The following is a 22,721-nucleotide window of genomic DNA, read 5'->3' as shown; positions in this document are numbered from 1 at the left end:
ATCGAAGCTGGCCCACCATGTCAGTGACGTCTGTCGCACCGTCTGGGTAAAGAACATAAACGCTTCAAACGATTCGTTGGTTTTGACTCAGTCAATAAAAAATCTCCAGACTGAGAGCAGATAAGAAAAAACATTTTAACATTAGAGGGGATTAAACTAAACCTACAAAACGCTAAAAAATATGTAAACAAATATCAACCTCTATAATGTTTCAATAATTATTACAATTAATTAGCACAAATGTTGCCTCATACCATCTGATTTGAGAGTTTTGTGGAAGGAAACTTTATTATTATCATTATTATTATTATTATTATTATTATTATTATTATTATTATTATTATGGCATAAAGTTTTATTTTATTTCAGCAGTTCTTGTATTTTTTATTTTTATGGAAGGTTAATTTGGTGTTTTTCTTGTCAGAAACTTTTCCATTTCTTGCTGGTTTGAGCCACAAAATGAGCTTCAGAAATAAGGTTCAAATAAATTATATTATATTTTGAAAAATATTAAATAAAAAAACTAAAATTTGCTGAAATTTTTAAGATAAAACAATTTAAGGGATAACATTTTTTGTAATTATTTGAGCTTTTCTTTTATTGTTTTCTCTTTAATTTTCTGAGGCCCCCACAGCGCCCCCTGGTGCCAGGGACCCCACTGAATAACACTGAATTGGATTCATAGCATGGAGTCCCAGTTAAACTGAGCTGTTGATCTGGGAGTCCAGTGGGGAAAAAAATCAATCCCAGTTAGATAAAGTTTCCAGTTAAAAAGACAAGGCTCAGTTTTTGGTTTTAGAGATAAAAAAAAGCCTTTAGAGAAAGCGATGATGCCTTCAAAGACATGTCTGTTCAGGACATCTCTGTATTTTTCTGTTATGATTTGATCCTGATGTTTTGGATGATCTAGAAAACTGCAACTAGACTCTGTCCACCTTAAACCAGGGCAACATGAAAACACTGAGTTAAACATTTCCGTTGTTAAATGTCAAATGAAATGTTGGAAACTTTATGTTCTTTTAATTCAAATTCTGCACAAATTGCTGAATTTCCATCATATAAAATCCCAGCAGCCCATAATTTGTATTTCTGTCATAAAATGTGAAAAATAGTTCAGCTGCTGATGTTTCTTGCCGTTGAGTTTGGGCCGGTCAGCAGAGACGACCAAAGAACCATAAAGACGCCACAGACTTCAGGTGAAGTTTAATAAAGTTTATTCAAAGCCAACAGCAGCAGGAAACATGGAGACATAAATCCAGAGTTCAGTTAAACTGCAATGTGACAAGAACATAAACTCAGGACCTCACAGAAGATCCGACCCGGCAGGAGAGCAGCAAACCTGCGACGGACAAAGCAAATCATAAAGAATGAAAACAGGAGCAAATTATGCAAAAAAATCAGAAATTTTGAAATGAATCCTAGAGATTTCCTACAGAAAACAAGAAAATATCTCAGTTTGAAAAGTTGAACATTTGTTAGAAAAATAGATTTTCTAGAAAAATCAACTAAATTTCTTAAATTGAAAAGTAAAAAAATTGCTGGAAATGAAAAAAAATAGAAATTTCAGAGTTTCCAAAGGTAATAATTCTCAATTTCATAACTTCAAAGATTTTCTTGTTTGTTGTTGTTTGTTTTTGTTTTTGTTTTTTTTCTTTAGAAAATGTGTTTATTGTCAAGTTTTTTTTTTTTTTGCTTTATGAACTTAAAAATTCCATGTTTTTTTGTAATTTTTTTTCTCAAACTAAAATGAGTTTAAAAGTCCAAAATTTGTTAGAAAAAAATAAAAATTTCTGAGTTTCAAGGGTGGAACATTTTTGAATTTTTCAAAAGTGAAAAATATAAAAATATTTTTCCAAAAGCAAAAATACCTCCTCCTCCTCCTGCTCTTCCTCTTCCTCCTGCTCCTCTTCCTCTTCCTCCTGCTCCTCCTCGTCTTTCTCCTCCTCCCCCTCTTCCTTCTCCTGCTCTTCCTCCTCCTCCTCCCTCCTCCTCCTCCTACTCTTCCTCCTCCTGCTCTTCCTCCTCCTCCTCCTACTCTTCCTCCTCCTGCTCTTCCTCCTCTTCCTCCTACTCTTCATCCTCCTGCTCCTCTTTCTCCTCCTCCCCCTCCTCTTCCTCCTCCTCCTCTTCCTCGTCCTCCCTGGTTCCTCCCCCGGTTGATGCTCGGCTCTGTTTCTTTTCACTTCTTAATGTTTTTTCTCGGACTCGCAGCTCCTTTGACACCGAGGTTCTTTAGAATCGGAACCGAACCGTTTGATCCTCGGTTCGGTTATGAACTGAGCTCCTCCGGACCAGCAGCTGTTGGCCGACTTCAGGTGAGTGACTGAGGTTTTTCAAAGCGAAGTGAAGCTGAAATGTGTTGTTGTTGAGCATGAGATCAGCTTTGGCTGCTTATGATGGGAAATAAAAAGCAAAGTTTGAATTTGCTGAGCTGAAGAAACGTGATGCGCTGGCACTTTTTATTTCAGTAGTTAAATAACCAACTACGGCAGGAAAAGCCTAAATAAAAAGCCTTCACACTGTTTCATCTGAACCTTTAAAGTTAATTACAAGTTATAATTGTAATTTACGGTCGCCATGAGTTCTCCTGTCCAGCTGTTATCTTGATGGACTGGAAGCGCCTTAAAACTGAAACATGGGCTTGAAGGAAGTTTGGCTCTTAGATTAAACTCAGAGAAACAGATTAATCCCATTAAACAGTCCGGCGGTGGTAAAAGTGATGCAGCTGCTTTTTGGCCAAGTGATGGGTTTAAATCTGTTTGTTTTGTTTCAACGGGATTCTTTGCGCTTTACTTTTTCGTTTTTTAATTAACTTCTTGCTGGACTTTCTGGATGTTTGGATTGACTGTTGTTTTTGAAACTGTTAAAATTGAATATTTGAAGTGGTTTTGCATGTAATTATTTTATGTTTGGACCGTATTTGGGTGAATTTAATTGATTTAATTGAGTTCAGACTGAGTTGTTTCAGAGCCAGGGCCTGCTGAAGAGTTTTTGGGGCCCTGAGCAGATCTGGATTTGGGGCCCATTTTCTGCTTAAGTGAATTTAAATTGTTTTGAAATATTCTGAATTTGATGTTTTATTAAGAAAATAGAAATATATTTAATTTACAGATACATTATTGTTATGGGACAGATAACATGTGAAAGAAATTTATCTCCTTTGCTTTTTTCCCCAGTCCTTACTAGAAACAACCAATCAGAGTCAGGAGGCGGGTCTTAGCACAGTGTGCTATGCTGGAGTTAGCATACCTTGTTGTGAATGCTAAGGATAGTTAGCAGAGCCACTGATGATGGCGGATAAACAGTTTTCATGTGATTGTAAGTTGTTTCTCAGCCATTAGCAAATTTAGTAGCGACTACCTGAAGTTGATTGACAGCACTAAGACCCGCCTCCTGCGTCTGACTGGCTGTTTTTGATGAATTGCTTCAGACGGCATTAGAGCTCAGGACTTGTAGGAGATTGACCTTTTCACAGATCATCTCATGAACTGGCACAAGATGGTGACAGCTTTAATAAATATGTAATTCTGCCACGCCCCCTGGTGGCTTGGGGTGGACTAGGATGCGGCTGAATTTACACTTGTGATTTGATGCTTGATGTAAACAAAGGGAATTCTGCTGCCCCCTATAGGCAGGTTCAAGGTGCAAATCTTAACACTGCAACAATAAAAAATGACTCAGCCCAGAAGTGGAACATTTTTGGTTTGATTTATTTAAAAGAAAACCAAAATAATTTGGATTAAAAATGTGTTGAAAGCCTATCAAAGATGGAGGAAGCAGGGATGGGAGACATAGACGGTAATGTTTGTCACAATATTTTGGGATAATTTTACAAAAGTTAAGATAATGTTTTTTTTAATTCACTGTAGTTTCTTTTCTTGGCAATAATTCTTTTCCCTCAGCAGACAGAAGTAAAGTGAAGAATTGTGGATTAAAATCACTCATCTTGAAACATTAAAACGATCCGATATATTTTCTCATGACTCACAGACAGGCTTAACGTTTTCATTGGGTAAAAGTTTTTCCCTTAGTGCTTCATTTGATTCAAATTTTATTAACAAACATCAGCGTGTGTCATTCTCACTGATAGACCACCATGGAAAATGACATAGATGATTTTTATTGATAAAAATCTGAAAAGTGTGGTGTGCTTTTGTTTTCAAACTTCTGAGTCATAACTTCCTCTGAATCTGCAAATACAGCTGCAAGTGTTTTTTTTATGTTCATTCTTCTCTTTGTTCTTTAAAAAACTGCTCAGTTTCAGTCTGAGGAAAACAATTCCCACTGCATGATGCTGCCACCACCTTGTTTCATCACACAAGTCATATGTCCAGACTGTGCAGTGCTGCCTTTCCTATGTGTTTACAGTTGTGCAACTTGAGTGGATTAACTTATATCTCTGTTAATACAATATAAAGTCAAAATGCCAAGAATGTTTTCATAAAAGGGACAGTATTAAGTACATATATTTTAAAGAAACTCCTACTCTTCAGGAAGTCATCACAACCTGGCTCCTCTATTAACCCTTTAACCAGCGTTGCTCCGACAAGTGGATGAGCTCAGCAGAGCTGCAGCTCCTCCAGGTGTTTGCTAATTGCTACTGGCTAGTCTGAAGGAGCTGAGTGGAAGCTCCAAGCTTGGAAACTGCAACTGTGAGGAGGAGCTGTGCCTCAAAGGCGGGGCTAAGCCCACCGAGGCGATTTGCTCATTCTCAAACATCCATTAAGGTCATGGATGTTTGATTCCTTCCTAATGATGTTATTCCTTCATCATTAGGGTTTTGATGAAGGAATAACATTAAACATGATGAAAACATAAAAAAGTGACTTTCACACAACACTGCCTCTTTAAATGTTACATTTTATTTTCCTTCCATTCAGTTTCTCTTTAATTACAACCATGATTTATTCTTTAAACTGAAGGTTGGTGCTGTAAATCCTGTCATCTACCTGCTTTATTTGGGATGTTATTTCTGCGCTCAGTCTCCTCAGACCTCCACAGTAAATGTTTCTATATTCTTCTCTCTCTCTGTCTCAACGTTTCTCATTGTGTTCTGTAATTTCCTGCTTTTCCCTTTTTATGTTTCTCTGCCGCTTTGAAAGCTTCTCCAGATCCGAGTGTGACTCATTCACGCTGTCCTCTTCTGCCAAGTCTCCTCCATCAATTAATTGCAGAGGAAGCGGCTGGGAGTGGGTCCGCCGCTTCCTCCGCCTCTCCTCTGCCCCGTTTTTTGCTTTTCATTAAGTCGCTCCGACTGGGTCCAGGTTCTGGAGCGAGCCGGGCTCGTGAAACGTGGCGGCCGTGTGACGGTGACGCAACCGTCATGAGCTGTCAGAGAAGTTAAGCAGAAGAAGACTCGAGCGGTTTCTGCATCCTTGGAGACAATAATGTAACTTCTCTCTGGTCCGCTCCATTTGGACTTGGTTAAGGGATTATTCTGACATGTTTTGGTCCAGAACGTTAGAAAACTTGATGCTAATGGATGGTTCTAACACCAAGTGAAAGCTAAACCACTGTTAACAGTTGTTTGTAGTTTGTGTTGACAGGCTGATGGATTAATGGGTAGATTTAGAGTTTCAGAATGATTAACTTCATGAGCATTGAAGTGCACTGTTTTGGCAAGAAAAAAATCATTTCTTTTTCACACTGGAGCCATAAAAATGACAATAAATACAGCAAATTTAGCTTTGTTGCACTTCTGTGTCTGGAATGAGAAGCTTTTTGATTAAGAAGGCTTCAGCACTTGGTGACGACGTCTGCTGAATCGACGGTTAGCTTCTGGATCCGACCTCACCTGTTCCCAGCAAATCAGGGACAACCTCAGAAAATTTCAATGACAAAATTGTGGAAATTTCTGAGTTTCAATGGTTGCAAATTTGTAATGTTTTTATTTGTAATTTCTGATATTCCAAAGTAAAAAATGATTAAGTTTTCTGAACATTTTTGACATTTGAAACTCCTAAATTTCAAGTTTTGCTATATAAAGAAAAGTGCAATTTTTAAATCTCAGTAATTATTTTTTCTTCTAGAAAATTCTGAGATTAATTTAAAACTTTGAGTTGTTTGTCTTGAAAATCTACATTTCAAACTCAGAATTGTTCTTGTTTTTCCTAGAAAATCTCAGATTCCTTGGCTTAAATATTCTCTTTTTTCTACTTGATTGACTCCAATACGCCATTGTAGTGCGAACACCTAAAGATCTCTGGGAAATTGTCTCTTTCTTTTTGAATTCTTCCTGAAAGCCTCTGTGTTTGCCATTGTTCTCCAGTTGTTGAGCTGATCTGTGCTGAGAAGCGTCTTTGTTTGCCTTCAGCGTTCTCATATGAGATCCTCATTAGCGGAGATCGGTAACGTTTCAGAGATCAGAAATGTTACAGGTCGTGTCCGACAGCTGGAGATCTGGTTTACCAGCGTGTGTTTGTCCAGAGCAGCGTTCGGTTTCAGGCGGGGGACTGGATCTGTGGTGGTAGCAGATGAATCTGGCCAGAGACACAAAGGGATTTCAGAAAGCAGAGCAGGGGCTGGAGGCTTTCAGGCGAATTTGATCCTTCTGGACTTTTCTACGGTTTACTGAGAGAGCGCCAAGGCGGCAGTGACACGTTCCGACCCCACAGCTCATCACCACAGCCTGATGTCTCTGTTTGGGCGAAGCAGCCGACCGCAGGTAGCAGATGATTGATTTACCTGAACTCTGTGACCCAAACACATTCACGGCACCAGCCACGTCAGCCCTGCGAAGCTCCGACTCGCTGCAGGATGGAGGAGCTTCTGCTGCCACAGACAGAACCGACCAAGCTCCCAGCCAGCACACCTAGGTGGGCCCCATATGGGATATAAGTGGGCAGGCAATATGGGTCCCAAAAGGGTTTGTCCACGGTTTCCATGGTGGCCCCACATGGGTTTGCCCAAGTAGATTTCAATGGGTGCTAACTGGGTTTTTAGTGGGTCCCACATGGTTAACTCACATGAGGCCCATCTGTGGCCCACTAGGGTGCTGTCAAGAATATTTACGTGGGTCCCTATTGGGTCTGAACTGGGCTTGAATATGGGTACCAAGTGGGTTTGTCCACGGTTTCCATGGTGGCCCCACATGGGTTTGCCCAGGTTGATTTCAATGGGTGCTGACTGGGCTTTCAGTGGGGCCCATGTGGTTAACTCACATGGTGGCCCCACATGGGCCCACCCTAGTGGGCCCATCTGTGGCCCACTAGGGTGCTGTCAGGAATATTTACGTGGGTCCCAATTGGGTCTGAACTGGGCTAGAATATGGTAACAAGTGGTTGTCCACGGTTTCCATGGTGGCCCCACATGGGTTTTGCCCAGGTTGATTTCAATGGGTGCTGACTGGGCTTTCAGTGGGACCCAGATGCCTTAATCCTGTAGGAACAATTCTCATCTAACCTGGATGTGAATTACATTCATAGATATGCAATCTTGATCAACAATCCAAAGTCCAGCTTAAAACGTGTTCAAATAAAAAAATAAAAAAAAGAGATGAAAAATTTTTTTGCTCAAGGCTTTTATTTAGTAATTTAAAATATTGTCAGGAGTTTTTTTTACCTCACTACAGCAATTATTAGAACTTCATTATACTCAGGGAATGGTGCCACAAAAAGAATCTGCAATTATTCACGACATCTTTGAAAATAACAGAAGCTAGTTTTACTATAACAAACTTATAAACAGATCTATAAATATATATCTATAGATGCACACAAATAAAGACACCTACATATTTTCCTACAGGTCTATAAATGTATACAGCTGTAGCCTGGAGGTTCGCCATCAGTTGGCCACATAATTACAAAATTTGAGATCTGGAAGATAAATTTGCTTAATTACAACATGGCAATTTCGTGTTTGCTCATGTTTGGTTTGATGGTGCGTTCCATTAAAAATGTGTACAAAATCTTGTGAATAAAAACACAAGTTCGCAATCGCAATGTTTCCATTAAAGAAAAAACAGTTAAAATAACACTTATATACATTTGTTCACAGGATGAGTTTCTAAAATATCACTCTGGCTTCCTCCAACTACTTTCTGTCATCATCTTCTTCTTCATGACTTTCACTAGCAGTTAACGTCTGATTGTTATCATGCGACTCGTGGGACGTGACACAAAACTGCTTCCATTGCAGTTTTATGAAATCAATACATTTTGATACTGATGAAAAGTTGCCTCATCATAATCAAAACCTTTTATCAAAAAACATTTTTTTATTCCGCGTTTAATGAATTAAGCAGATTTATTCTCAACATGTCAGATGTTACACAGTTAGACCAGATTTAGATTTCCGTTAAATAGGAAACACGATTAAAATTATTTGTGCGCGTCATTAAAAAACACGCAACATCATCACTGTCCTTCCACTTCCTGCCACAAAGAAGTGATGCACAAAAACCAATTTCAATATGAAAAGCACCTCAACCTGACGCCAAAACGTTTTATTAATAAAACTGTTGTTTTCCAATTGCTGTGCTTCCAAATTCATTTTTGAATTTAAAATTGCACAATTATATCAGATTGACTTTTTGTTGGTAAACTAACTGAGTAATTTACTGAAATCATTTTCTGAAAATATGATATGGACAAAACCTTCTCCAAAGTTTGACACTTTTTTTTTAGGAAGAATTCAGTTCTCTGATTTAAGTTATCAAATATGTAGAGCAGTTTTTCTCTGATTCGTGTGTTTTCACATCAAACATTAATGGACTCAAACCTCCTTGTGTTTATTTGTTGCAAAGTTTCCCAGCAGCGTTTCTGTCTCCGTCACGAGGATGTAAACGAAGAAGCTTATTGTCTTCGTAAATGTTCCCTTTTGAAGTAAAAATAGCCCAGCTGAGAATAACAAAGGGCTGTGGGGTTCCAGAAGAAGGTGACGCTGGTGAATATTCCTACCACAGGCTTATATAAGCCTCCATATGTTCTGCAGACGTGCAAATAATTTGGAGCAGATTGGACGGCAGCCATCGTTGGGCTCTGGCTGGAGAACGTGAGCAGTTTCTTTTGGGCCTGGATCATAAAAACGCGAGGGGTCGGGGGGTTTGTGCAGGCAGCCAATGGGCCGGCGGACCGACCGCAGGCTGCTTGTTCTGTGGCGAGAGTCCTTCCTGATGCTGGCGGTTGGTGGGCGGAGCCACACTGGAGACGCTGTTCATCAAGACTCAACCCGGCGGCGCGCGCAGGGCGGCCGGATCCAGGGGGAACCTGAGAGGGTCGTGTTTGTTTTTGTTGCTCGTAAAATCAAAGTTTGTCAGATTAAGTAAGAGCCTGTCTGTGTTCAGCATGTGAAAACAAACGGCCTTGAGGTCATGCTTGGCACCGCATGGACCAGGAGGCTTGATGTTTTCCTCCATCCACTCCACCAGCTGTTTTAAACTCACAGCGTCCATCTTGCTTTTTATTAGACTTGTTTTCCTCCGTTTGTTACTGCTCCGTTTTCCAGGCCACTTCAGAAAGACAAACTTAAGCCACGTTGAAAGATTGTCGCAGTTTGACATCAGGCACATTATTCAAAAGAACACGAGCTCTGCCTGGAAGAAAGGGAGTTATTAGTGAAACTGGAGCAGAGGGGAACAGAAAGGGGGAACGGAGCGGCTGTAGGTCCGATAGTTTCATCCAGGGACCGTCTCTTTTGTCGACATGTCAGAGTAAATAACTGTGGAGATTCAGCTGTGGATGGACATGCAAGATGTTTTCTTTTGGCTTCCTATCGTTTTCCGTTGGAGCTCTGCAGCGCGGGTCCGATTCAGTTTGAGACAAGATGGACACACAAAACCTCTTAAATGTTTTTTTTAAACATCCTGTCATGTTTCAAACCAGAAACTATGTGACAATATAAACATTTCATACCAGTCGGTGCTGCTGATTATTGATTAGTTTTTGTTTTAAATACCTGAAACATCACTCCGCATAATTTTTTATTTTTAACCAGTTGTAAGAAACGGCAACAAAACCTAAAAATGATGCTGCGCACGTGACTCGGCAGATTGAGCTGATGCCACCAAACTTTTGGGCAGATTGAAGCTTAGCGGCTAAATCTTTCCTCTGCCTACATCTCCCAGAATGCTGTGCGGTTCTTGATTACGGTTCAGTCAATACTCTATCAGATGTTTTATCTATTAATATTGATCATGTGCCGTTCGTGTTTTATATTTTTATTGCTCTATGTGAAACAAAGCAGTGTAATCGTGATTTTTCTGAAATCAGAATTGAGCAATTCAAAAAAGTAACAAATGAGCAGATGCGTTTTTCTTTAAAGACTAAACTGGCCTGCAGGAAGTCTTTATTAACTGTGATAACAGCAAACTGCTTTCGCTACTGAAATAATAAATCATTTGCAGCAGCTCTTATAAACCTGCTGCGCCTCTCGCTGCTTCTGTTTGCCTTTGAACGGACAAAAAAAGAAAAGTTGTGAGTTAACACAGTTAGCTTGATCAGATCATGCCCACACATGTAGACCGGCATTGTTGCCCCTCCCCCACCGCTGCTGTTTGCCAGGATGTCCTGGATCCTTCCTCATGTTCCTGTGGTGCTGGACAGATACGCAGGTGCCAAACAAAAATGTCTCCAGAGGTCTGTCTTCAGTAAAGCCTCTCCGTTTGCCACGAGGCAACAAAAACAGACGACTGAAGCCCCCCCGCCTGGTGGGGGCTGGAATGGGTTTCAGTCCAGAAAAACAGCATAAAAAAAGGGAGGAACGTCTAAAGGTTCACCTTCAGGCTGCACACGTGGCTCAAGTTTTGGAGAGAAGAAAATAAAGCTTTAACGTCCAGATGCTGCAGAATGGGGCCCATCTGGACCGGGGGGGAGTTTATATGTGGAGGAAAAAGCTCTAAACTGATCACCTTCATACGTTTCAGTTTCGTCTTCCAGAAAGGCAGCACTAATTGTGCCAGAAGAGTTTGATCTGTAAATCAATAGGGTTGAAGTTTTAGGAATTTACTACGCTGGATTCTGGAGGTAGAACCTGCAAATGTTTGCAAAACTTTGTTGATATTCTGCATTCAACTAAAATTTGAGCACATTTGTAATACAAATGCAGTTACTAAATCTGCGTTTTTATTACAAATATGCGCAAATGTTTGTCAATGTCCTCCTAATGCCAAAAACATTCCCATAAATTTACAATTTTATTGTTTCCATTAAATAAAAACACAATTAAAATTTCACGTGATAAGTTTGTACATGGGATAAGTCATTAAAAACATGGTGCCCCATCATCATCATCATCATCATCATCATCATCATCATCATCATCATCATCATCATCATTATCATCATCCTACTCCCTCTGGTTGTCGTCTTCTTCATGGCTTCTGGCAGTAGTAACATCCGGTTATTGATCATGTGCAAGAAAAAATGTTTTTCATTGAAGTTTTGCAAACACGCTACTTTTGTTCAATACAGCAGCAAAAAAACACAGAAAACAAACAACAAAATGATTCATTTGTTGTTTGCAAAACCTGGAGTTTTTTCGAAATTGCCGTGTTCCCATTGAATAAGAAATGCATGAAAAATAAGTTTGTTCATGCGATAAGTCGTTAAAATATATTCTGCACAATATCCTCCAACTGCTTCATGTCATCTTCTCTCTGGTTTGCGCCAGCGGCAACATCTGATTGTTGATCACATGACTTGACGTGAGGCCATAAAAGTGTTTCCATTTCAGTTTTGCAAATACGCCAAGAAACCGCCTCATCCTTGAGCCAAAACTTTTTATCTAAAATCTACATTTTTTTCAAACTTTTTGCGTTTTAATTGGCAAATCTATTTTTGTGATTTCTTTGTCTGTATATAAAATAGTTCATTTCCCAAAATGCAATGTAAACATTTTTTATCCAGTGATCAACAACAGAATGTTACTACTGGCAGAAACAACAAAGAAAACAGGAAGTAGTAGAAAGATAATGGGGTGGCGTGTTTTCAACCCTTTACAAACAACTGGATTTGTCCCATGGAGAGATACTGGTAGTTAAGGGGTTTAATGTTCTATGGCGTGAACAACCTTATTCACATGACTTTGAAAGTCTTTCTTATTTAATGTATTGGGTTTTTTGTTAAAGTTTTGTGTACATTTGTATGTTGACACAGCCATTGGCTGATAAAAGCATCTGAACTGGTTTCTGAGCAGCTGCAGTTCATTTAGGATCTTTCGTTCTCTTCTCCCTGCGGCGGCGTCGCCTCCCTGAAGCCGGCAACACGGTAGTCTGGTAAATCTTTCAGGTGTCACATGTGCAACAGGACCTCCATGTTAGCCACAAAAGGAAAACAACCAGATACGATTCTGCAACAGTTTCATCCCCAATAGAAGCAGCAGAAAAAAGCTGCCATCCAGCCGCCACTGAGGTGTCGTCTTAATCTGGAGCAGATGTGGCGACGTTCGAGAGCGTTACTGTAAATTACCTCCTCCTTTGTACAGCAACCACCCAGAGATTTACGTTGGAGTCGAGGCGCAGGAATGTTATCTGCAGAGAGAAATCCAAACGCCTTGAGTCACAGTAAACATGGCGCTTCCCGCAGACCTCAGGGAGATCAGGGTAATGTTGTCAGTCAACGCCGACCCCCCCAGAGAGACGCAGCCCATAAAATGTTCAGCCGTAGATTCGAACCTCTGCACGCTCTCTGTCCCAAACAAAGGCCAGAGCGGACATTTATGGCAAACTCACCATATACTCAGCAGGAAAGCATGCATGTTCACATCCGTGTTTATGAGGATGTTTGACGCTGCGTTTTTGTGATGATCGGGTTGTTTTTCAGTCCCTGCAGATTCAGCGTTTCCTCATAGTGACTCTGATCGCCTGTTCCTCTCATAAAACCAACGAATCAAACAAGCGATCAGAACTGCTCACCTCAAGCCAGGCAGGAAACAGGGATTATTTTTAGGTGTGTTGATGTCTGAAAAAGCTTTCAACACAGAGGCAGTTGTTGAAAAGCCTGTTTTATGTTGGTTTTTTCTGGTGAGGTTGAAAACTATCACATGACAATTAGTCTGGTAAAAACACGACGCTTCCTTTTAGTGTAACATTGGACGCCCGGTTTATTTGGAAGTTACGTGAGGCCTCAAAAAATGCTTAAAACTTAATAGTTTAAATGCAAAATAGAATTTAATATAAATTAATACACAGCCAATAAAAGTCAAGAGGTATTTAAGCTTCCAAAGTTCCAGTTTCTTGAAAACTGTTTAGATATTCTCTATAAAAAACTCTAATTTACTTTTGTTTCAATGAAGTATAGATTTAAAGAGAAATATCAGTCATTGGTAAATACTTACTGTTCATAAACCCCCATTCAAAAATGAGACTTGTCCCTTTAACTTAAAATTTCATCCATAAGAAATTGCGCCGTGAAAGAAGTGATGCATTGTCTCTGATAAAATGTAATTTAATTTGTGTTTTACTCAGTTTACATCTGGCTATGTGATTACATTTATTTTCCACATATTAAGTACTGATCTTTGCACATGAAACATTTGAGATAAAAACAGTTATGTATGAAAAACATGTCAAAGTGCAGCTGCAGCCACTTTCTGTCAACACTGCAGTGAAGTTTAATTACACACCAACCCAAAACCTTTGTCTTCTTAAACTTCAGAGAACAATCTTTATCTTCATTTCCCTTGAAACTGGATTTCCTTTGATCATTAATGCATCTCTCTGTGCTTCATATCAGTGTAAGTAAATTATTTCAGTTTTCCTCTGTTGGGTCAGAAAGCAGTGGGAAGAACAGAAACAAATAAAATGAGCTGCTGCGTCTCACACAGACCTCCCGTCACACAACTTTAATTCATTTGTAGATTTAAAAACGGGCCTGGAGGTCAGAGCCCTCAGAGGTTTTCAAAAGAAGCCATAAAAACACAAAGAGCCTCCAGTGAACGCTGAGAAATTCATTTGATTAGATGAAAAGACGAGCAATTAACTGTAAATTAGTGCGTTTAAGTTTCTTCGCTTTGTTCTTTGATGCTTATTTTGACTCGGCTGCCATAAAACAACCTTCTTTTTAAGAGTTTATGAAGCCACTTCTGTTGATTCCTCATTTAGTTTCTGCCTGTTAATGCAAACAGCACAAAGACAGTAGTCTTATTTATAAAGGCTGTCAGTTAAACAAGACTACAAGACTGCCAACAAAAAATGAATTCACATTTTAACACATGTAATGACGTATTTTATGGTTTTTACACTTGTTTCTTTTTACACTTGTTTCTTACTGGTTTTCATGTCCAAACTCCACATGTATAAATAACTTGTGAGTTTTTTATTTACGGAGCAGCTTTCAGTGTCATAATGTTCTGCCTGATCAGACCACACTCATCGTTTGGAGGGTTTCCTGAGCTTCAGTAGCAGGAAAAGATGTGGAGGAAGTTTGCGTCTGAATCAACAGATCCCTGCTGGAACAATGGCTGAGAGGATCAGCGACAAACTCCCAGAGTCAAATAATCTGCCGGAGATCTGGGTAAAAATAAAACTCCTGTCACACAAATACTGAAAGCAGAAGACACACAGAGTCTCTCCTTTTGATTAGAGTTCAGTTTTTGTCTCATCATTTAATCTCTGTTTGGATAAAACATGAAAAAGTTATGAAAAAAATGAAAACGTTAAAGGGAGATGAGATATTCTCATGTGTCGTAGCTTCTGTGTTTCAGCTGAGACAGACATGAACCTGCATGTCACTGCATGTCGTCTCTCTGCCAGTCAGCAGAACCTTGTTATTCACATGAAGAGTTTGTACGTCCTTCATAAATCCGTTTCAACGCTGAAACAGGCGTGAAGTTTCTCCATGTTGTCAAAGCTCTTTGTGTTCACTGAGAGGTGAAATAAGTCATAGTCTGAGATCGGACGCAGCGCGTTGACATCGTCTCACATGTTTCTGTTCTCCGTCTCTGACGCTCCATCCCGGCAGCAGCCATTTTGTTCCTGTACCTTTCTGTTGCACTTCGGTGAAAGGGTTAATGAGGCCATGGCTCAGCCATGCTTTGCCTACCAAGATGGCGACGGATCACTTCCTGTTCAGACTTGTGTGGATCACAGACATTTGGGGTGAGAGGTCGTGCAGGTCTGGTCCTGAGTCTGAATGTTGGATGATTTGACGTTTATGCAGCTTCCAAAGGAGAGCTGAATCTGCTCGGTTCTTTGCTTTTATTGGTAAATAATGACATTTACGTGCCTGAACGCAGTAAAAACTAACAGTTGGTGGTTGCCGGTTTATATCAGTGATGTTCTGATGAACCTGCTGATGTGGTGAACCCTGACCCACACGTTAATCTGTCTTACAAGCAGCTGGCCCGTACATCTGAGCCGCTCTGCTCCGTTCCTGCTCTGCTAGAGTGCAGCACAATGCAAAGCTGTGTTTTTTGGTCACAGTTTGTGGACAGCTTGTGTTTTTATTTTACAAGAACTCCATGCATCGTCGTGCCAGCGTGATCCACAGAGCATTAGAGCACATATATTACAGCGCCGTATGGTCATGTCCCTCTCAAACCTCAGCCACGGCCTCCATTTTGGGTTTTCCATCATCTCGCTCGCTGGTTTCTGAAGCAGCCGGCTCGCGCTGAAGGTGAGCAGCTCGGTGAGGTTTATCTCACTCTGGGTTTTTGTGTGCTCTGACCAGTGGAGCCGCAGCCATCCAGCCTGCGGTTTCTGCAGAGCGGAGGACCAGGCAGCTGTTTGCGACAGAGCTGGAGGCTGAAACGTGTCGGAGGGGGAGAAGAGGCCCAGATGGAGAGAAACAACAGAGTATCAGTAAACCACAGCACACATCTGCAAAACCCAACACTTAATGAGTGAAAAAACAAAGATTGGTTTGTTGTTTTCTCATCAAAGTCCCCAGAGAGAGCCGTAAAAAGCCTCATTATAAATCCAGTGGCTCACTTTTAACCCGTGTTGCATTATTGGGCCTCAGAGATCGGTTTGTTTGCTTGGAGAGAGGGCCGGTCCGCATGATGTTATCTGATCATCCTGATAATCAGAGCGAGAGTTAAAGAAGTCGGAGCGAAGCCAACTCACTGATTTCAAAACTCTGGTTGGGCAACGGTTGCTGATAAAAGTTATTTTAGCTCTAAATCAAGAAGTTTGTAAAAGTTTTTTCAACATCCCTATTGTGTGTCTTTGTAGAGCAAGTCAGGAAGAATAAAATCTTCAACTGTAACTGCATTGACATTGATCATATCATTGCATAATCTGACAGTTTGAAAAGGATTTTTTTAAATAGAAACACATGAATTTGGAAAAAAAACAATCGTTATCCAATAAAATATTTGGCTCTGAGATGAGAAAAGTTTTTTGACTGTTTATCTAAACTTTTTACAAACTCTCATCCACTTATCTGCAACATGAGCTGAATTTGCCAAATTTAGCTCTGATTGGAACCACAGAAATAATTAAACATTTGCAGCCAGGATGAGTCAGTAAAGTTAGTTCGGTTTTATGCATATAACTCGTTCCACTGGTAGATTATTTCACTTATTACAAAATAAAAAATCTGTGAAATAATCTGCTAATGGAACTATTACATTTTTTATTCAATATTTAAGAATTATTTATTTAAAATGAGCTTCTATATCTTACTCAAACATCATTTGTAAGTCAGTTTTGTCTTATTGTAAGTGTGTGTTTTTGCAGTGAAGGGGTAAATATTTGGCCCCTGGTTCCTGTAGTGGAAATGCCCCGTTAGTCTAAAGGAAGTCCTTCCTCCTGCCCTGCTGAGCTCCATCAGTCTGGTCCAACACCCCAGAAGACAAACTCAAGGAGAATCTTTTCCCTTTGGGAGGAAGACGAGGAAGTTTTCCCACAGGATCCAGGAGTTAAATCCCAACTGAACATTCACTTCAGTTCATCTGCTGGATAAATTCCTCACAAAGTTTCTTTAAACCAGACAGAATCAGCCGGACTTGCGTCGGTTTTGTTGCAGCTCCTCCTGTTATCAAAGATTTAACGCAGAGTCTTTCTGCTGCCATGGTGACCCTACCTGCGGCTCTCCGGGAAAATCGACCAGAAAAGGAGCATCAACATGGAACAAGGTTCTGGTAGTTAACTGAAGCTAACAAAATGACAAAAACTGAAACTGAGAAAACATTTTCTCTAACTGAAATAAATAAAATCAGTAACTGATGGCAAAAGTCTATAACTAACTGGAACTACATTGTGCACTTATCAAATTAAATCGTACAGAAATGATAGATATGATGTTTATGAATCTATTAATTAGCCTTTTGAACTGATGTGAAGTTGATTTTCTTTTCCCCAGACAAGCAGTTTTATACTGGCAATTCCTGTCGTCTCCTTTGTTTTTCCATCAGCAGTAACAGTGTGTGACTTGTCATGCAAAAGAAGAGTTTTCATTGCAGTTTTGCTAATTAAATCAATTGTGACGCAGCCAGAAAAACTCCTCATCCTAGCAACAAAACTTCTTGTTGAAAAAATGAGTTTTTTTCCCAAATCGGTTTGTTTCCATGAAGCAAGTTTATTTTCAAAATGTCAAACTGCATCACTGAACAATCTTAACAACAGATTCTTTTTATTCACTTATTTTCTTATGATTTTAATTGTGCTTAAATCAGAACACAATTAAAATCATAAGAAAATAAATTAGTTCTCACGATAAGTCATTAAAAAACATCCTGCTCCATCATCCTCCAACTACTTCCTGTCGTTATCTTTGTTGTTTCTGCCAGTAGCAACATCAAGTCATTAATCCCATTGCAGTTTTGCAAAATAAACCGATTGATTGTTTTTTCAAAACTCACTTATTCAGGGAAAAGCAGAATATCAACAATTTTTTGCACACACACGTCAATAGTCCACTGATGTGAAAAAAATAATGTTGCAGAGATTCTATTAAATAACAAGTGGAGGTAAAATCACATGTAAATTAGTTGGTTCAGGAGTCCTTGAAAAACAAGTCGCACCATAATTCTCCAACTACTTCCTGTCGTCTCCTTCTTGCTTAATGGAAAACCACAGTTGCCAAATTACATTTTGTTTCAACATTAGCAGAATACAGACAAAGATTTATGCAAATTTGTAAAGGAAACGCAGAAACCTTAAATCTTTGTCAATACGCCGCTGATGTCGAAAAAGTAGTTTCACAATTTCCATTTAAAAAGAAATACAATTAAAATCACATGTGAGTACGTTTGTTCATGCAATAAGTCAATAAAAAACATGCGTCCATCATCCTCAAACATCATCCTGTCATCTTCTTCTTCATCTCTGCTGTTGATCATGTGACTCGTGTGATGCGAAAAAAAGTGTTCCCATTGCAGTTTTGCAAAATACACTAATTGTGATACAGCTAAAGTAAAACACCTCTAAACTTTCATTTAAAAAATTTGTTTTTTTAAATTGCTGTTTGCATTAACCCTCCTCTTGTCTTCGGGTCATTTTGACCCGAAGACAACAGGAGGTTATTCTTATTTTTTTCGTCAAGTTCACATTTGAATTGCTCCAGCAGAAAATTCCATCTGAGTTGTGAACACTGTAGGTCTGATTCAGGACTGTTAGATTTCAAGTTTCTGTATGCAGTTGCAATTAAAAAAATGTTTTATAAGGGCTTGTCCTCGGGTCATGTCAACCCGAGGGCAACAGGAGGGGGGGGAAATTTGAAAAGATATCAGTTTTACGGAGATCAGTGATGCCATTCCATACTGTTTGCCTGTCCAGCTGTAATTTCCTTAGTCTTCCGGTCAGTCTGACCTGAGGCCTGGGTTTGGTTATCTTTATTTCTTTTGTAAAGTTCACATTTGGATTGCTTGAGCCTAAACTTCCCCCTGAGTTGTGCACACCATAGTTCTGACGCAGGACTGTTAGATTAAAGTTTCTGTATGCAGCTGCAATTGAAAAACATATTTTTTAAGGGCTTGTCCTCGTCGACATAAGCCGAGGACAACAGGAGGGTTAAGTACATTTATTCCCGTCGTTCCAATTGGACCCATTTGAAGGTGAATGGAATCGCAGCCGGTGTCACAGATAACGAGTCCTAGTGGATGTGAGTGTGTGAAAAGTTTGACACCAGGTTGAGCGTCTTTCTGGTTCAAAAGGCTAAAGTTCAGCATTATTTTAGCAGATAGCAGCGCTCACTCAGCGAAACGCCTCCTGCCAAGGCCTCTGTGCCTCCTCCTCCCCTGGATCTGAAACATCAGCTGCTTTCAGGCTGAAACTTTTCCACTCCGGATCTTTTTCCAGAGTGGGGGTTCTGCTTTGGGTGCCACCTCTTACTGTAAGCCTCGTCATAAACAGCAGCGTGTGCATGAAGGCTCTGACATTTTGGGTTAATAATATGGAAAATTGACAAATGTCATTAAATCTGTGGGTGTGTCTTGTTATGTGGGCTGGTTTTTGTTGTTTTCTTTTGGGTGTGGCATCTTCTGCAGAGTTTTCTGCATGTCCCCAGAGTCTCATTAGGGGTCCCTTTCTGGCCCCCGCCCCCCGCCCGCTCGTGAAGCTGGCTGCAACCGGAGAGTGTGTGCCAGCCCAGCCTCACAGCGGTTTGCAGAATCCGTCCCAAGAGCCAAGACGATAACCCAGATGCAAAGGATTATGGGTCTTACACTCGGTTGCTCTGGTTTATTGTGAGGCTGTGGTCGATGTGTCACATGCAGGAATTTATTCCAGTTTTTCTGCTCTGGAGCCACTTAATGGATTTCTTCTTTAGAAGATTTGCAGATTTTTCATGCGGATGTTTGGCTGTTGACTGCGCTGGAGGAAAGTTTCAGGTTTGCGTGTTGATCCTGATCAGTCGGCGATCGTTTAAACCTCCTCAGCTCCACATCTTCAGAGGGCAGCTGGGAGTGAAATGGTGCAGAGCTTCGCTTTAATCATGATGACTGTGATCAGCAGGTTGTCAGGAAACATTTCGGCTGATTTCTGTTTCCGCTCTGCATTTGTTTTGTCTTCTGCTGGAGGTTTTTCCAGGTTGGGAGCCACAAAGTATCAGATCTGCAGCTCTGGGGCCTCAGAGGGCTGGCAGGGAGCCGCACTGCTTTCACTCACATTCGCTCTCAATTTGAGAAAATTTTCTTTAGCTCTTCTGAATTCCTGGAAAAAATGTCTGCAGCAATTGTTTATTTCTGTTTTCTTGCATTTTAATGGCACTTTAATGGAGTTTAACCACCGGTTCTGGGTCCCTTTGGGGACCAGCGGTTCATTAACTCAGGTCAGCATGCAGCTGCATCAAGAAGGCAAAAATCAACCCAACAGCCATGAAATTAATTTATGTCATTCTTCTGTTACAATTATATAAGACTCAGAAAATGCATTTAATCTAACTATGAATTTTTGGAGAACATTTCTGCCAGAATACTTTGAAAAAGTCTTGAAATATATTTTTAAGATGAAACGTGTAGAAACTGTACAAATAACAAACATTATCAATCCATTAAATCACAAACGTTTGTTTTAAAGCTTTGATAAACAATGATAAAGCCCAATACTTCAACTTATTGCTGCTAGAGGTGGATCTGAAAGCAGCTGAATTTAGTTTTTTACATGTATTAGATCCTGATATTCTGTCCGGCAGAGTATCAGGATCATTTCAGGAAAAAAAGACAAATATATTTTCACCAGAAAAAATTCAGAAATTTTTTGGAAAAACTTTGAAATGTTGAGTGAAAAGTCAAAAAATGTCTAGTAAAAAACATGGAAATTTGACTTTTCAAACTCAGAAATTTCTAAGTTTTTTCTAGAAAATTTGAGATTTGATATTAAAATTTATGATATTTTTGTTGCAAATTTTTATATTCAGATTTTTTTCTAGCAAATTCATTCACTTCTCAAACTAAAAAAATATAATATTAGTTTAGTTTTTTTCTCACAAATGTTTATTTATTTGTTTATTCCAGAAAACGTGTGAGATTAATGTCAAAATTTCTGCGTTTGTTTCCTCACAAATTTTCAAATTTTGGACTTTGTAAATTTAACTAAATCTAACTAAAATGCGCCACCATATTTCTGTGTTCTGACTTTGTGCTGCATAAAGTTCAACAGTTCATCTAAGTTTGTTTGTGTCTCAATCTGAGAAATTATCATTATTATACGTCTAATTAACCGAGCTAAAAAAAGGAAAACATTTCTTATTTGCAGCTATGGCCTGATTAAAGGCATTTGAGGGAAAAGGAGAGCAAATTATGCCATCAAAAACATAATTTAAAATGATGCATCAAAACAAAATGAACACACATTGATGCAAACACAAAAGATGTTTTTACAACCAGAGATAACAGAGACAGCAGCTGATAATCTGAGCCTTAAAGGCGTCCAGTTTTTGGATTTTCAGTCAGAATGAAATAAAAACCAGCCTGATGCAGAACTGATGAACAAACTCAGTGTTGTATGCAGAGAAAGAAAAGTGCAACAGCTGCAAGTAAAGGGAGAGATTTGTGTATGAACATAAACTGGTGGATTTTGTGGTGGATGGACAGTTAAGAATACGATGCTTTCTGCAGTGGCGAGTTTAAAAAAGATGATTTATGATTTGAACTTACTCTGCAGATTTTCTATGTGTTTTAAAAAAGATGGAGAAGTCTCCAACTTTACGATCCACAGAGATGTTATTGCTCCGAGTCCAGCTAAATAAAACTTGATTATAGACGTAAATGTTACATGAAATGAAAAAAGGAGACATATTACATTTTTTAAAAATATCTAATTTCGTAGGGATTTTGCTATCATTTCCAAAACAACCAACATATTATTTCTATTACTGGTTGGTCAGATTAATACTTTGGCTTCAGAGTCCTTCTTGAAATTTTATTATTCTAGTTTCTCAACTCTACTGTAAAAACAATTTCTTTAATTTGAACTCAACTATAATCTTTTCCACTTTGTTTATTTAGTAAAAACTTGTAGAGGCGTGCCGATCGATCGGTTACCATCATAATCGCCCAATTTCGGTGAAAAGGTGTATGATCGGTGATCGCTGATCACCTAAATGGATCACCTGGACCTCACTTCGCAGCCTGCATGTGCAGCTGATCTCCTCTTTTACTTCACGCTGCTGAAGCAGCAACAAATCCTATAAGCAACGTGGTGAAGAACTTCAGCACTTTGAGAGTGAACAGGTTGTGGCAAAAAAATTCCTCGGGGATGAAATACGTCAAAATGCATCATCACAACAAATCCAAGATCATATTTTAGAAACAAACACTTGATGGAATTTGGCTACATTGAGGCTCACTGCAGAGCAACCAGACAGCAGGTAAAGCAGCGCAGCTGCCAACGCTCACCGGGATTAGCATCAAAAATCTAAACAAATAACCTGAAAAATAATGAAGGTCTTCAAGCTGGCGGTGAAAGATGCTGGTTCTGCTCCACCTGCAGTGAAATGTCACACCGAACGTCTGCTTGACGTTGCAGCGTGTTACTTAAACAACAAAAAAAGATTTTAGATATGTATTAAAGCTTTCACCATGTCCCAACATGAGACAGATAATCTGTGATAAATAATCAATCTCCTCTCCTCCTCCTGTGTTCTGCAGAAATACTCAGCTTGGTCTGGAACAGCCAATCAGAGCCAGCATTACTTCCTGAGAGCATTGTGGCTCTCAGGAAGTTTTATTTCTGTAGCACACTGATACACATGGACATTATGTAGGAAAAGTATTTTCCAATAAAATGAGATGAAAAATATATTTAAAAATTATCTTGCCATTTTGATATGGAAAAGATGACAAAACAACAATTAATATCTATATTTAAAGCCATTATTTGAGCCAGCGTTATCTTAAAT

The 22,721-nt window shown here is 39.4% G+C and overlaps 1 pseudogene; it reads left to right on the top strand.

Moving 5' to 3' along the window:
- The first annotated feature begins 2,227 nt into the window (after nt 1-2,227).
- Nucleotides 2,228-22,721, top strand: part of LOC129353526 (multiple epidermal growth factor-like domains protein 10) — a 56,068-nt pseudogene continuing 35,574 nt past the window's right edge.

Source organism: Poeciliopsis prolifica, unplaced genomic scaffold (assembly GCF_027474105.1).
Source record: "Poeciliopsis prolifica strain line A6 unplaced genomic scaffold, Auburn_PproV2 SCAFFOLD092, whole genome shotgun sequence".
Classification (NCBI taxonomy): Eukaryota; Metazoa; Chordata; class Actinopteri; order Cyprinodontiformes; family Poeciliidae; genus Poeciliopsis; species Poeciliopsis prolifica.
The sequence above is the reverse complement of the archived record's forward strand: the minus strand, read 5'-3'. Positions and strand labels throughout refer to the sequence as shown.